Source organism: Trachurus japonicus, chromosome 22, assembly GCF_045865225.1.
Source record: "Trachurus japonicus isolate A0001 chromosome 22, Traja_1.0".
NCBI classification, from domain to species: Eukaryota; Metazoa; Chordata; class Actinopteri; order Carangiformes; family Carangidae; genus Trachurus; species Trachurus japonicus.
The window spans coordinates 919,313-934,577 of record NC_140928.1 but is presented as its reverse complement, the minus strand read 5'-3'; the positions used below and the strand labels follow the sequence as shown (position 1 = coordinate 934,577).

Below are 15,265 nucleotides of genomic sequence, written 5' to 3'. Positions count from 1 at the left end.
CAGAGTGAGACAGAGTGCAGCTCATCAACAGACAACAGTCTCTGTAACTGTGTGTATACTGTGGCTTTGAGGCAGAGTGGAAGTCTACTGACCATGAGGTTGTGGGTTCGATTCCTACCTCGGTCGAATATTTGTATGGTTTGCACTGTTTGCTAATTCTGCAACAGCGTTCAGCTGCTTTCAGCATTCACACCATTTCCATTCTTGGAAATGCTTTTTCTAGTTAGTAACTATTGTTATTCAAATCTTTATACTTATTAGTGTGACTGCTTCCAGCAGTCACACTATTGTTCTTCTGTTTGGCCATTTTCTTCCGCCTTTTTACGGTCTTCTTCTAGTCCTTCATACTTTGTGCTATTTCAACAATTCATATATCAAAATGTGCAGCTTTTTTAAAACTTTATCGGCATTACTTTTCTCTTTTTTAACTATTTATACTTTTTCAAATATTTAACTTTTTCTGATTTTTTTCAGCTTTATAATGTGTGTGTGTTGCGTCTAACGAGCAGAGCTAGAGTGGTGCTAAAGTGGAGAGAGGCAAAAAAACATTCTAGAGTTTTTCTGGCTAAACTGTCAGCATGGCCACAAATTAAACTCTAGACAAATTATTTTCTCCAGTTTTGTAGCCACACTTGTCTTCTGGCTAAAATTCTGGTCAAAAATGCAAAGAGACTTAGATAATAATTTAAAATATTTTTTAAATGCAGCCAGGGAGCTCTCTGCTCTCATTCAGCCCAATGCATTTTTTTTACAGCAGCAGGAGAAGGAGCTCAACTTTGTAACTTGCTGTTAAGTGCTTTTTAATTCATTTTAATTCACCAAAAAATAGTCACAGGTCACAAAAAAGTCCTCTTCTTGCTTGGTGTGGCTAATTTATACTAATTTCTTTTTATATTAAGCATCATTGAAAAATCTCACATTCATCAAAGTCTCAACCTCTCTTCTCCCCAACTCTACTCTAGTGTAGTGGTTAGGGTGGCTGCTTACCAACCCCAAGGTCACTGGTTCAAATCCAGGTTGAGCACTCTTGTTATGAATTCTGCTCCCCTCCATCACCCTCAATTGGTTACAGGTGGTCGTTAAGAGACGCATTAATTGCTAGTGCCACAGTTTGTAACTTGCTGTTAAGTGCTTTTTAAATCATTTTAATTCACCAAAAAATAGTCACAGGTCACAAAAAAGTCCTCTTCTTTCTTGGTGTGGCTAATTTCTGCACTTTCCTTACCTGAAGGTTACTGGTTCAAATCTTGCCTCAATAACAGTTATAGTGAATTATTTTCCCAGTCGTCCTCTGTTGACTTCTGATAACTTGCTTCATGTTGAAACTGCTGCTCTCAGCCTGAAATTCACAGACATTTTCATTCTAAGTCATTCAAGCTTGACTCTCAAGCTTTCTTGGTGTTGACACAGTGTGTTTCCAACAGGTGCAGCTCGTTAACTTCAGAGTGAGACAGAGTGCAGCTCATCAACAGACAACAGTCTTTGCAACAGTGTGTACACTGTGGCCTAGAGGCAAAGTCAAAGTCTTCTGACCTTGAGATTGTGGGTTCAATTCCTACCTTGGTCAACCATTTGTATGGTCATCACTGCTTGCACTATTTTCACAAAAATGTCCTCTACTTACTTGTTGTGGTTAATTTCTGCACTTTCCTTACTTTTTTTTTTAAGCAGAAGCCAGTGATCCTCTTATCAAAGGTTTTCTTTGCCCCTCACATACTGTCTCTGTCTGTAGCCTAGTGGTTAGCTTGCTGGTCTAAAGACCTGAAGGTTGCTTGTTCAAATCTTGCCTCAACAACAATTATAGTGAATTATTTTCCCAGTCGTCCTCTGTTGACTTCTGATAACTTGCTTCATGTTGAAACTGCTGCTCTCAGCCTGAAATTCACAGAAATTTTCATTCTAAGTCATTTAAGCTTGACTCTCAAGCTTTCTTGATGTTGACAGTGTTTCCAACAGGTGCAGCTCGTTAACTTCAGAGTGAGACAGAGTGCAGCTCATCAACAGACAACAGTCTTTGCAACAGTGTGTACACTGTGGCCTAGAGGCAAAGTCAAAGTCTTCTGACCATGAGATTGTGGGTTCAGTTCCTACCTTGGTCAACCATTTGTATGGTCATCACTGCTTGCACTATTTTCACAAAAGTGTCCTCTACTTACTTGTTGTGGTTAATTTCTGCACTTTCCTTACTTTTTTTTTTTAAGCAGAAGCCAGTGATCCTCTTATCAAAGGTTTTCTTTACCCCTCACATACTGTCTCTGTCTGTAGTCTAGTGGTTAGCTTGCTGGTCTGAAGACCTGAAGGTTGCTAGTTCAAATCTTGCCTCAACAACAATTATAGTGAATTATTTTCCCAGTCGTCCTCTGTTGACTTCTGATAACTTGCTTCATGTTGAAACTGCTGCTCTCAGCCTGAAATTCACAGAAATTTTCATTCTAAGTCATTCAAGCTTGACTCTCAAGCTTTCTTGATGTTGACAGTGTTTCCAACAGGTGCAGCTTTGGGCTCGTTAACTTCAGAGTGAGACAGAGTGCAGATCATTAACAGACAACAGTCTCTGCAACTGTGTGTGCACTGTGGCCTAGAGGCAGAGTGGAAGTCTACTGACCATGAGGTTGTGGGTTCGATTCCGACCTTGGTCAAACATTTGTATGGTGATCACTGCTTGCACTATTTGCTAATTCTGCAACAGCGTTCAGCTGCTTTCAGCAGTCACACCATTTCCATTCTTGGAAATGCTTTTTCTAGTTAGTGTGACTGCAGTCACACTATTGTTCTTCTGTTCGGCCAATTTCTTCCGCCTTTTTACGGTTTTAAACTAGTCCTTCATACTTTGTGCGATTTCAACAATTCATATATCAAAACGTGCAGCTTTTTTTGAACTTTATCGGCATTACTTTTCTCTTTTTAACTATTTATACTTTTTAAAATATTTAACTTTTTCTGATTTTTTTCAGCTTTATAATGGGTGTGTGTTGCGTCTAACGAGCAGAGCTAGAGTGGTGCTAGAGTGGGGAGAGGCAAAAAAACATTCTAGAGTTTTTCTGGCTAAACTGTCAGCACGGCCACAAATTAAACTCTAGACAAATTATTTTCTCCAGTTTTGTAGCCACACTTGTCTTCTGGCTAAAATTCTGGTCAAAAATGCAAAGAGACTTAGATAATAATTTAAAATATTTTTTAAATGCAGCCAGGGAGCTCTCTGCTCTCATTCAGCCCAATGCATTTTTTTCCCAGCAGCAGGAGAAGGAGCTCAACTTTGTAACTTGCTGTTAAGTGCTTTTTAATTCATTTTAATTCACCAAAAAATAGTCACAGCACAGGTCACAAAAAAGTCCTCTACTTACTTGTTGTGGCTAATATATACTAATTTCTTTTTATTTTAAGCATCATTGAAAATTCTTACATTCATCAAAGTCTCAACCTCTCTTCTACACAACTCTGTCTGTAGTCCAGTTGGTAAGGTGGCCGCTCGCCAATCCCAAGGTCACTAGTTTGAATCCAGGCTGAGCAATCTTGTTATGTGATGTTGAATTCTGCTCCCCTCCCCCACCCTCAATTGGTTACAGGTGTTCGTTAAGAGACGCATTAATTGCTTCTGCCACCGTTTGCAGCACATCATCACATTACAATGGCAACATGCTTATGTCTGTGCTCTCTGTGGCGAAGTGGCAGAGTAAGACAACAGTCTTTACAACTGTGTGTACACTGTGGCCTAGAGGCAAAGTCAAAGTCTAGTGACCATGAGATTGTAGGTTCGATTCCTACCTTGGTCAACCATTTGTATGGTGATCACTGCTTGCACTATTTTCACAAAAAAGTCATCTACTTACTTGTTGTGGCTCATTTCTTTTTTTTTAAAGCATCATTGAAAGATCTCATATTCATCAAACCTCTACTTCACTATTAGTGTTTGAATAGCCCAGTGGATAAGGTTCCTGCCGTTCAACCACAAGGTCACTGGTTCAAATCCCACCTGAGCAGTCTTGTTAGTGTGTCAGCAACTTTGAACTTTAAATACCCGCTCCCATGAAAATCATGTTTTTCGTGCTTTTCACAAGTTCCTGTGGCATTTTTCTTGTGTTAGAGCACATATCAGCAGAAAAGGAAGTGCAAAATTGCATTTTTGAGTTTTTCTGCCTTCAAATTGCTGTGAACCAATGGCAGATGCAAACTGGCAGTTTCAGGGAGACTGGAGCTGACGTGTCACAGCTCCAGGGGAGGGCACTAATGCTACAAGCTCCTAGCCTCGTAAACCAGCCTCTCGCGGAAATGCATTTCATTTCTCGGGAGAGTCTGGCCTCATCCCCGCTCTTCGTGTTTGGGGGCAGGGCGGGAGTAGTAGCAAAGACGGTTTAATATCTTTGGTAGTAGCGTTGACAGACAACCCCATTCAGCCAATCAACAAGTTGGTGTAGCGACGGGGCTTTGCACCAGTCGGTCCCTGATTGGCCAACGTGCTGTGTCAATCACAGCGGCGACGCTGATTGGCTCGGCCTTCTGAGGGTTTCAGTCCAAACGCTTAGAATGGGGATGAGGCCAGACTCTCCCTCGGAATGAAATGAAATGCACTTCCGCGAGAGGCTGGTTTACGAGGCTAACAAGCTCCCACCCCGTTCTTCATCTGGCTCAGAGGTGAAAGGCTTGGTAGCTCGGTGTAGCTGTCAAGGTATAACAGGTATAGCTCACCTGGTAGAGCAGCTTGCACTGTAACCAAGGCCTATATAGATCGAATCCCAGTGTGGAGTTTTACACTAAATGCGCTGAATCTGTAATTGTACAATGTCCAGCTGTCAGCAACCGGGGGGTGGGGTGCGAGGAGGTGGCTGGGCGGGTGCAAAACAGCGCAGTCTCCGCCCACCCCCCAGAGGTGAATTGCTAATGTGCATGGCTAATGAGCTGGTTTTAAAATGGCCGAAAAGGGTCGCGGGAGCGGGACTTTAAGCATCATTGAAAAATCTCACATTCATCAAAGTCTCAACCTCTACTTCATCGTAAGTGTTGGAATGGCCTAGTGGATAAGGTTCCTGCCATCCAACCACAAGGTCACAGGTTCAAATCCCACCTGAGCAGTCTTGTTAGTGTGTCAGCCACTTTGAACTTTAACCAATACCACTTGGTCTGGTCACATGATCAAACTTGATAATGCATATGCACCCCCACCTATTCTCTTTACCTCTTTCAATCTTGGTTTGTGTTAACATGTTTCTTGTTTATACCACTGCACTAAGATTGATTTGCACTGGAACTACAGCTTTGGGCTCGTTAACTTGTATGGTGATCACTGCTTGCACTATTTGCTAATTCTGCAACAGCGTTCAGCTGCTTTCAGCAGTCACACCATTTCCATTCTTGGAAATGCTTTTTCTAGTTCTATTTTCTCCTTCATCTTCCGGCCAGACTTCGGTCCGCTACTAGTCCTATAGACAAATTATATATCAAAACGTGCGTCCTGATCGGGATCAGTGTGCTATTACTTTTCTCAACAGTGTACGAATTTTTCGCGACGTAAGTCGTAAGACTTTGCATTGAAGTCAATGGGACGGGCGAAAAAGACCAATCATTGGAGTTTAACAAACGTCTACTGCTCAGGCATACTTTCACCTAGAGACTTCATTTAAACTTTAAACAGTAGACACAAGTCTTGTGTATTGTCGTATTACTCCACGTTTTCATAGGTCATATAGTTTTTGATCAATCCCTGATCAATGACCATGATCATTTTTGGAGAAATTATGAGATTATAATGGGTGTGTATTGCATGGAATGTTCGTGTCAGAGCACGTGACATCATCGGTTAGAGTGGGAGAGAGTGAAGAAACATTCTGTATTTTTTCTGGATAAACTGTCAGCACGGCCACAATTTACACTCTACACACATAATTTTTTCAGAATTTGTAAGACAAACTTGTTATCTCTCATGTCATGTGCTCAAAATATCAGAGAGACTTACAGAATTTACAGAATAAGCCTCTGTGTGCGGCCACGTCTGTCTCTGCTCCTCATTGACTCCAATACAAATATTTTCTGAGAGAAGCAGAACGGACTGATGTTTTAAAACTGCCAGCGTCTCCAAAATATTTACTGTAGAAACACCAAATCGTACCAAATTTTTCAGGAAGTCCTTAGAGCAATGTGATCTGTGTTTTGTTCTGATAGGAGTTACCGTTTTGTCACAGTAAGCCTAAACGTGAGACCGGTGCAGAGGCATAAAATCGCTCTTTTTCTCCACGTTTCTGTCTGTCTCAGCCTGCGGGGGCCCCTATCGCCGTGGTAACCTCTTTGATCCTCAGGCCAGAGCTCGTTAACTTCATAAACAATCCACCTGGCGCTCGTTTAAATGTTTATAAACACAGACACAGCTAAATCAGACTGACACAGGATGCAGCTCATAACATGTGTCAAGTCAGTCACACACACACAGACTCTAGAGCCAGCTTCATGTGATTACAGTTACAGACACACACACACACACACACACACACACACACACACACAGACTCTAGAGCCAGCTTCATGTGATTACAGTTACAGACACACACACACACACATCAAAACACACAGGTAACATACAAATGCGCGCGGAAGCGCGCACTCCTCTCCCACACTCTAACACACACAGGTAACTTCATGTGATTATACATACACACACACACACACACACACAGTTAACCTAATGTGATTACAGCTCCTCCATATCAGTGCTTATAGAAAGATGATCATGTGTCTGTCTGATTAGCTCTGTCTTGACCTTAAGATCGTGGGTTTGATTCCCATGTTGACAGAGATGGCAAAACCGGCAGTAGCCCCGTGGCCCATTCAAAATTTCCCCAGAGGAAATTTTCTAGTTAGTGTGAATGCTTTAGTGTGAATGCTTTCAGCTTTCAGCATTCACACTATTGTTCTTCTGTTCGACCATTTTCTTCCGCCTTTTTACGGTCTTCTTCTAGTCCTTCATACTTTGTGCTATTTCAACAATTCATATATCAAAACGTGCAGCTTTTTTTTAACTTTATCGGCATTACTTTTCTCTTTTTAACTATTTATACTTATTAAAATATTTAACTTTTCCTGCAATTTTTTTCCCATAGGAATGCATTGAAAACGTCTTCAAACTCTTCAAATCTTCTGCTTCATTCAGCCTCTAATAGCTTCAGCATACTTTCAGCTACAGACTTCATTCAACTTTTAAACTGTTCACAAACCTTTCAACTATTCAGCTATATCTCAGCTTATTGATATCTTCAACAGTTTCAGATATATATATATAGTTTTAAAATCATTAAAATTTCTGACAAAATTCAGATTTAACATGAAAGTCAATGGGACGGAATGTTCGGACGTTGGCAGTTGGCAGAGTGACAGAGGGTCTAAAAATATTTAACTCATTCATCAAAGTCTCAACCTCTACTTCACCACGAGTATTGGAATAGCCCAGTGGATAAGGTTCATGCCATCCAACCACAAGGTCACTGGTTCAAATCCCACCTGAGCAGTCTTGTTAGTGTGTCAGCCACTTTGAACTTTAAAGACCCTCTCCCATGAAAATCATGTTTTTCGTGCTTTTCACATGTTCCTGTGGCATTTTTCTTGTGTTAGAGCACATATCAGCAGAAAAGGAAGTGCAAAATTGCATTTCTGAGTTTTTCTGCCTTCAAATTGCTGTGAACCAACCGACTCAAACTGGCAGTTTCAGGGAGACTGGAGCTGACGTGTCACAGCTCCAGGGGAGGGCACTAGTGCTACAAGCTCCCGCCCCGCTCTGCATCTGGCTCAGAGGTGAAAGGCTTGGCAGCTCGGTGTAGCTGACAAGGTACAACAGGTATAGCTCACCTGGTAGAGCAGCTTGCACTGTAACCAAGGACTATGTTCCGGTCTGGGATCGAATCCCAGTGTGGAGTTTTACGCTAAACGCGCTGAATCTGTAATTGTACAATGTCCAGCTGTCAGCAAGCGGGGTGTGAGGTGTTCGTTAAGATACTCATTCATTCCTAGTGTTTGCAGCACATCATCACATTACAATCAATGACAACATGCTTATGTGTGTGCTCTCTGTGGCGAAGTGGCAGAGTAAAGGTTAATTGATCATGAGGTCATGGGTTCGATTCCTGCCTCCAGTCCAGCTCCAGTCTCCCTGAAACTGCCAGTTTGCGTCTGCCATTGGTTCACAGCAATTTGAAGGCAGAAAAACTCAGCGTGTCATACTTTCTGCTAGAGACTTCATTCAAATTCTGATCTGTAGACAAACTTCTAATGTCTCATTTATACTATTTTCTTTCTTTTTTTTAAGCATCATTGAAAAATCTCACATTCATCAAAGTCTCAACCTCTCTTCAGAAGTCAGTGAGCCTCTTATACAAGGATTTCTTTTACTCTTCTCTCATTGAATGTAACTAAGGTGAAGTGGTTAGATCAGTGGGCTGATGTACTGAAGGTTGTGGGTTCATTTCCTTCCTTGGACATGTTTCTTGTATGCCATTCCGCATGTCTTTGTCAATTTATTCTGCTAATTCAGCATGGTTCAGCAATGGCTTTCAGCATTCACACCATTTCCATTTTTGGAAATGCTTTTTCTAGTTTTCTTTCTTCATCTTCCGGACGATTTTCGATTCAAAATCGATCAATCCACCTGGTGCTCGTTTAAATGTTTATAAACACAGACACAGCTAAATCAGACTGACACAGGATGCAGCTACTAACTAACTATGTGTCAAGTCAGTCACACACACACACACACACACACACACACACACACACACACACACACAGACTCTAGAGCCAGCTTCATGTGATTACAGTTACACACACACACACACACACACATCAAAACACACAGGTATACAAATGCGCGCAGAAGCGCGCACTCCTCTCCCACACTCTAACACACAGGTAACTTCATGTGATTACACACACACACACACACACACACACACACTATGAGGTGAAATCAAAACCAAAACAACCGGAAAGACACGCAGCGACGTGTGTGTGCACGCATGGTTACTTTGTTACGCGTGCGTGCGTGCGTTGTTACGCGCAGGTTGTATTTCACACGTGACAAAAGCTGCGTACGTATGAAGCAGCGTGTGCACGTCTGTCAGTCATTGTTTGACAAATTATGTTACGCGTTCACACGTACGTGCGGTCGCAGATGTTGTTGCTGCGCAGCAGGAAGTTGATCTGCACCGTGCGCACCACTCGCGTAACATGAACGTGTAGTGTAGTTGGCCTTTTCATTTTAGTCAACCAGGGGAGGCAGCAGTGAGCCAGACTTTGCCTGCCGGACGAAATGAAGAAGGAGAAGAAGCAGAAGGAGGAGAAAAAGGAGAAGGAAAAGGAGAAAGGAAAAGACCCATGAGATAATTATATTATAGACAGGAGGAGGCTCAGTGATGTCATGTCTTTTTATGCTCCATGGTTGACACTGATTCTGCATTGATATTTCAATTTCAACCTTCCTGATGGCTCGACAGTTTTGTTACAGTATCTATATAATTATTAATAAAGTGTAAAAAAAAAAAAAAAAACTCGGCTGGGACAGTGTTGCAGCCTCTGTGCAGCTATTCAGGTGCACAAACCTAACGCACATCTACAGCTGGGTCCGTGTACGTTTCGTTTGATTTTTCCTTTAAACCAAACTGTCAGAAAACGAAAGTCAGCTGGTAATTTGGTTTTCCGTTTCAAATCAAAAACCAAAAAACCACAATTCAGGCTGTTTTTTTTGTTTTTTGTTTTTACAACGAAAAACGAGGAAACCAAAATCAAATTACGGTCAAATTTTGATTGCCTTTTCGATTTTGATCTTAAACAACACATTAACGCCGATGACAGACCGGAAGTGTCGGAACTTCAAAATAAAATCCCAGTGAATTGCGTTATAGCCACAGACTGTTGATGAATGGCCTATAAAATCTTTTTTTTTTCTTTGTAAATGTTGTGTTTTGAGCACATGGATACATTTTCACAGCTGTGTTTATTTTTACACATGAGTGACAAGCTGATCGTTAATTAGTTCATCTTCCTCATGTACTGCTCTCCTGCTGCGCTGGCTCTCTGTCTCCGCTGCTGTAGCACTTTGCTTTGCTTCCATTCAGTCAGATCATTTTCACAACGTGTTCTGCGGCCCGTCTCCGGTCCCAACCGGGCTCCGGACAGGCTGTCCCTCTCTGAGAGGGTGAGGTCAGCTTCACTCCCGCATTAACGCCGATGACAGCCTGGAAGTGTCTGAACTTCAAAATAAAAGCCCAGTGAATTGAGTTATAGCCACTGTACTGTAGCCTATATAAATAGCCTATGAAATCTTTTTTTTCTTTGTAAATGTTGTGTTTTGAGCATACGGATACATTTTCACAACTGTGTTTATTTTTATACATTAGTGGCCAAGATCATTAGTTCATCTTCCTCACATGCCTCGGTCTGTCCGTTGCGCACGCTGCAGCGCTTCGCTCCCAGGTCAATCAGAGCATTTTCACAGCGTGATGAGGTCAGCTTCACTCCAGTCAGTCTTCACAGACAGTCTACAAAGAGCTTCTGAACATTTCCTCCTCAGTTTGTCCCAGGCGGCGGCAGATAGTTTTTAATTTAATTTTGTATATATATATATGGCTTGAACGCCATTATATGAGACCAGGCTATTAATTGAATACTGACTGATTGTTTTGTTATTTGAGGAATATAGCTATATTACGATCTGCTGCAGTAACGTTCGCCACCTTATGGAATAATGCTGCATGAGGCTGGGTGATAGACCAGCTCTTCTCAGAGACTCAACCCGAGCCTGAGGTCTCCAACCCCGGGCATATTTGGCAGGTGGCAGCGGCCCCTTTATGGTTCTTTTCTACTCTTTTCAGTCACATGAGATCCAGTCCCAGACCTCGGCTACAGTCCGGGATTTCATCAGGCTCCCTTCCCGGCACAGGGCACTCTAATTGGCAGCTTAGATGAGGGGAATCGCCGTGCGTAATGGTCGTGCGTAATGACAACTCCTCGCCGGTGAAACACAATAAACTGCGCTACTTCTTGCATGTTTGTCTCATGGCACGGTGGAGCCTACACAGAGGTACACAAACAGGTGGATCAGGCTGCAAAGAAGTCCGCTGTGAAAATGATCTGACTGAATGGAAGCAAAGCGAAGCGCTACAGCGCAGCGGAGACAGAGACCCAGCGCAGCGAGGAGAGCAGTACATGAGGAAGATGAGTTAACGATCAGCTTGTGTGAAAAAATAAACACAGCTGTGAAAATGTATCCATGTGCTCAAAACACAACATTTACAAAGAAAAAAAAGATTTTATAGGCCATTCATCTACAGTCTGTGGCTATAACACGAGTCACTGGGCTTTTATTTTGAAGTTCAGACATTTCCGGTCTGTCATCGGCGTTAATGTGTTGTTTAAGATCAAAAACAAAAAGACAATCAAAATTTGACCGTAATTTGATTTTGGTTTCCTCGTTTTTCCGTTTCAAAACCAAAAAAAACTAACAAAAAACAACTTTGTTTTTCTGTTATTCAGTTTTAAAACAAAAACAGAATAACGTGGAAAATTAAGTCTTTGACTTTTCTATTGTTTTGTTATTATGATATTTGGAAACTTCGCTCCACAGCGGCCAGGTCCCGGAGCAACTCTCTCCACACCCCCCGCTTGCGTCCGCTCCCCCCCCCCACCCCCCGGCCGGAGCTCCGTGGTCCATGCCATCCCTGCACCAGAGTTCCCCGGGTCACGCTGCTGCCGCTGTGAGCTGCCTGGTCAGCGGGGCGGAGCAGCAGCTTGACCCGGGGATGGCATCTGGACCACGGTCCACAGCGGCTCAGACGCAAGGTGTGGACAGAGTGGCTCCGGCCGGCCGCTGTGGCCAGCTGGGACACGGATTATTCTCTCTGTCTTCCTTGAACAAATAAATCATGTCATGCAGCAGCCTATATATCTGTATCTCGTATTGGATCGACTGCACCATCTACTGGATGAAAATGAAAATGCAACACAGAACAACTAAGTTACACTACGCGTCACGTTACGCGTAGTGGTGCACACCGGGCAGATCAACTTCCGGCTGCGCAGCAATAGAGTCTGCGACCGCACGCGCGTGTGAACGCGTAACAACATTAGTCAAACAGTGACAGACAGACGTGCACAATCTGCTTCATACGAACGCAGCTTCTTGTCACGCGTGACACAGTTTGCGCACGTCGTATCCGCGTACGCGTGAGCGCCTGACAAAACTGTTCAATCAGCTTCACGCGAGCGTTAATGCGTGCGTTCGCTGAAAAACGCATGAATGTTACACGTGGTCACTACGCGTAGTGTGATTACAGGCTTGCAGCAGTCATCGCACGTGAACGTGCGCGTGAACGGGGGGCCATTATAAGTCAATGAGGAAACTACATTACACGTCAGGCGCTGTCTGCTGCACAGGCGTCAAAGCACGCGGGTGTGACACGTCCAGTTGATAGGTGCGCGCGTAATATGACACGATTGTACCGGCATACACACACACACACACACACAGTTAACCTAATGTGGTTACAGCTCCTCATTGTTCTCATTGTTCTCAGTTTGTTTTTTCCAGAGGTGTAGTAAAAGCTGTGAGCTCCAACATGTGGATTCTTCAGCACCTTGTGATCCGTTGCTGTTTAATTAATTTAATTCATACAGTTATTTTGAAGTTTTTAGCTGTTTGTTGTTGGTGAATAATGAAATAGAGACTTCTGCCGGCCGACAAGTTTTTATTTCCTTGCAAAGAAAGGTCAGTCCTCAACCGAGCGGTGACGGTAAAGAAAAGACCAAGAGAAATGGGGAGACTCAACATTTATACCTGAGGAACGCCCCCTAAGGTGTGTTCCACACCCCCTTGTCTGCTGCAGGGGTTGACCCTCTACTCAGACAGTGTTGTTTTCACACTGCTTTGTCTTGTTGTAGGTATTGGCACCGACCCCCGAGGGTGTGTTTCACACCTGGGGCATCTTGCAGGGTGAAGATCTAGACATTTAAAATACACAAATGGGTAACAAACAAAAGGAGTTCTGATACCTTGGGGGGAAAGCAGGGTGTGGGGACGTCTCAAGTGATTAAAACAAAGGAATATTCAAATTTACCATTACAGTTGACTTTTAGGTTTTATTCAAACCTTCCACCTCAGTGTTTCTAGGTGTTAGTACAACTGCACATGAACCATAGTTTTAACCCTTTAGTGTCTCAGAGGCAGCTGTGTGCAGTCTGATTGGTGTCCTCAGGTGATGTCATCTTCAGACTCCGCCCACACTGACTCAGGTGACAGGTTTGATGTCATGTAAAAATAGTATCAAGTTTTATATTGCACCACAGTAGTGCCAAGTGTGTAATGGTTCATTATTTTTATTGATTGGTATTGGTATAGTACCCACAGTGGAGGATCCTGCAGTATTGCAGCAGCACAGTGAACAGAAACAACAGAAGAGAAGACACAGTGAGTTACTGCAGCTTTCATCTCATTTCATTCTGACACGTTTCATATTTTCTCTCTTCACAGACTTGTTGGTTGTCGACTCTCAGAGAGTCACTGTGAAGTTGTGGCCTCAGCTCTGAAGTCCAACCCCTCCCACCTGAGACACCTGGACCTGAGTGACAACTACGACCTGAGTGACTCATCAGTGAAGGTTCTGTGTGCTGGACTGGAGAGTCCAAACTGTCGACTGGAGACTCTGAGGTGAGTTCACTGACTGGCAGAGGTGGGTAGTAATGCGCTACATTTACTCCGTTACATTTACTTGAGTAACTTTTTGGATAAATTGTACTTCTAAGAGTAGTTTCAATGCAGCATACTTGTTACTTTTACTTGAGTATATTTCTTCAGAAGGAGCGGTACTTTTACTCCGTTACATTGAGCTGCATTCCGGTCGCTACTCTCTACTTTTTCTTATCGATCCAATGCAATGGAAATTGTTTGTTTATGTTTTCATTGAGATACTTCCAAGCCTCTGTCACATGACTGCGTTTCACCAATCAGATGTAGCCACTTGCAACGTTTGCCTCTGTTTAACCAATCCGACAGAGCCAGGGAGTCACATGACCGCAAACAAAATCTCTGTGGTAAACAGGACGGCCACTCCGCCTCAAATCTGAGAAACTGCGGCTAGTAAATGATTAGGATGACGTCGTGCCCTACGAGGTGAACACTGATCAGGGATTAATGGGCGACGTGGAGATGTGAACTGTCCAACGCGAAACGTAACACACACACACACACACGGGGTCACAGATAGACACACAGACAAACACACACACCTACACAAAGAGCTTATGGACAGTTCATATAGTCCTTTCATAGGCCTATGTAAGTTATTATGGCTGAAAGGAATGATTTCCTGTGGCACTCTGTGGTGCAGCGTGGTGGAATGAGTTTCTTGCTGAATGTGCTTCTGCTGCTGGCCAGCACGTCATGGAGAGGATGAAGAGAGTTGTCCAGTATGGACCTAATCCTGGACAACATCCTTCTTTCTGACACTGCTGTCAGGGAGTCAAGCTCCTCTCCAACAACATGGCTGGCTTTGCGGATGAGTTTGTTAAGTCTGTTGGCGTCCCGCACCTTCAGTCTGCTGCAGGGCCGTTGTATAGGGGAGAAAGGTGATGATAACTCTAGGGGCCCAGCGACCAGTAGGGCCCACAAAAAACCCCAGTAGTCTCTTTGTATGACTGATTTATTCTGCATAAGACCCTGACTAATACTCATAGTAATGCTGCATTAGCATCAAAACAAAGTAGGCTAAATAAAAAATGATAATACATACGTAGTCTAAGAAAAAAAGTCGAAAAGTCAGGAGGCAGGGGCCCACTTTAGTATTCTTTCAGGGGGCCCAGAATTCCTAGCAACGGCCCTGGTCTGCTGCCCCAGCACACCACAGCGTAGAGAATGGCACTGGCCACCACAGACTCATAAAACATCCACAGCATTGTTGAAGGACCTCAACTGCCTCAGAAAATAGAGACGGCCTTGGCCCTTCCTGTAGAGTGCGTCTGTGTTGTTAGTCCAGTCCAGTTTATTGTACACCCCTAAGTACTTGTATTCCTCCACTAAATCCACGTTAACCCCACGGATGGAGATGGGGGTCACTGGAGCCCTGGTCCTCCTCAGGTCCACTACCAGTTCTTTAGTCTTTGTCACGTTGAGCTGCAGGTGGTTCTGCTCTCACCACGTGACAAAGTTGTCCACCACATCCCTGTACTCAGTCTCCTCACCCTTACTGATAAGTCCAACTACTGCAGAGTCATCAGAAAGCTTCTGGAGATGGCAGGT

The 15,265-nt window shown here is 43.4% G+C and overlaps 1 protein-coding gene across 1 annotated transcript in view; it reads left to right on the top strand.

Moving 5' to 3' along the window:
* The window catches only part of LOC146963164 (protein NLRC3-like), a 41,084-nt gene that overhangs the window by 24,576 nt on the left and 1,243 nt on the right, over positions 1-15,265 (top strand). The gene's annotated exons all lie outside the window — the stretch shown is intronic.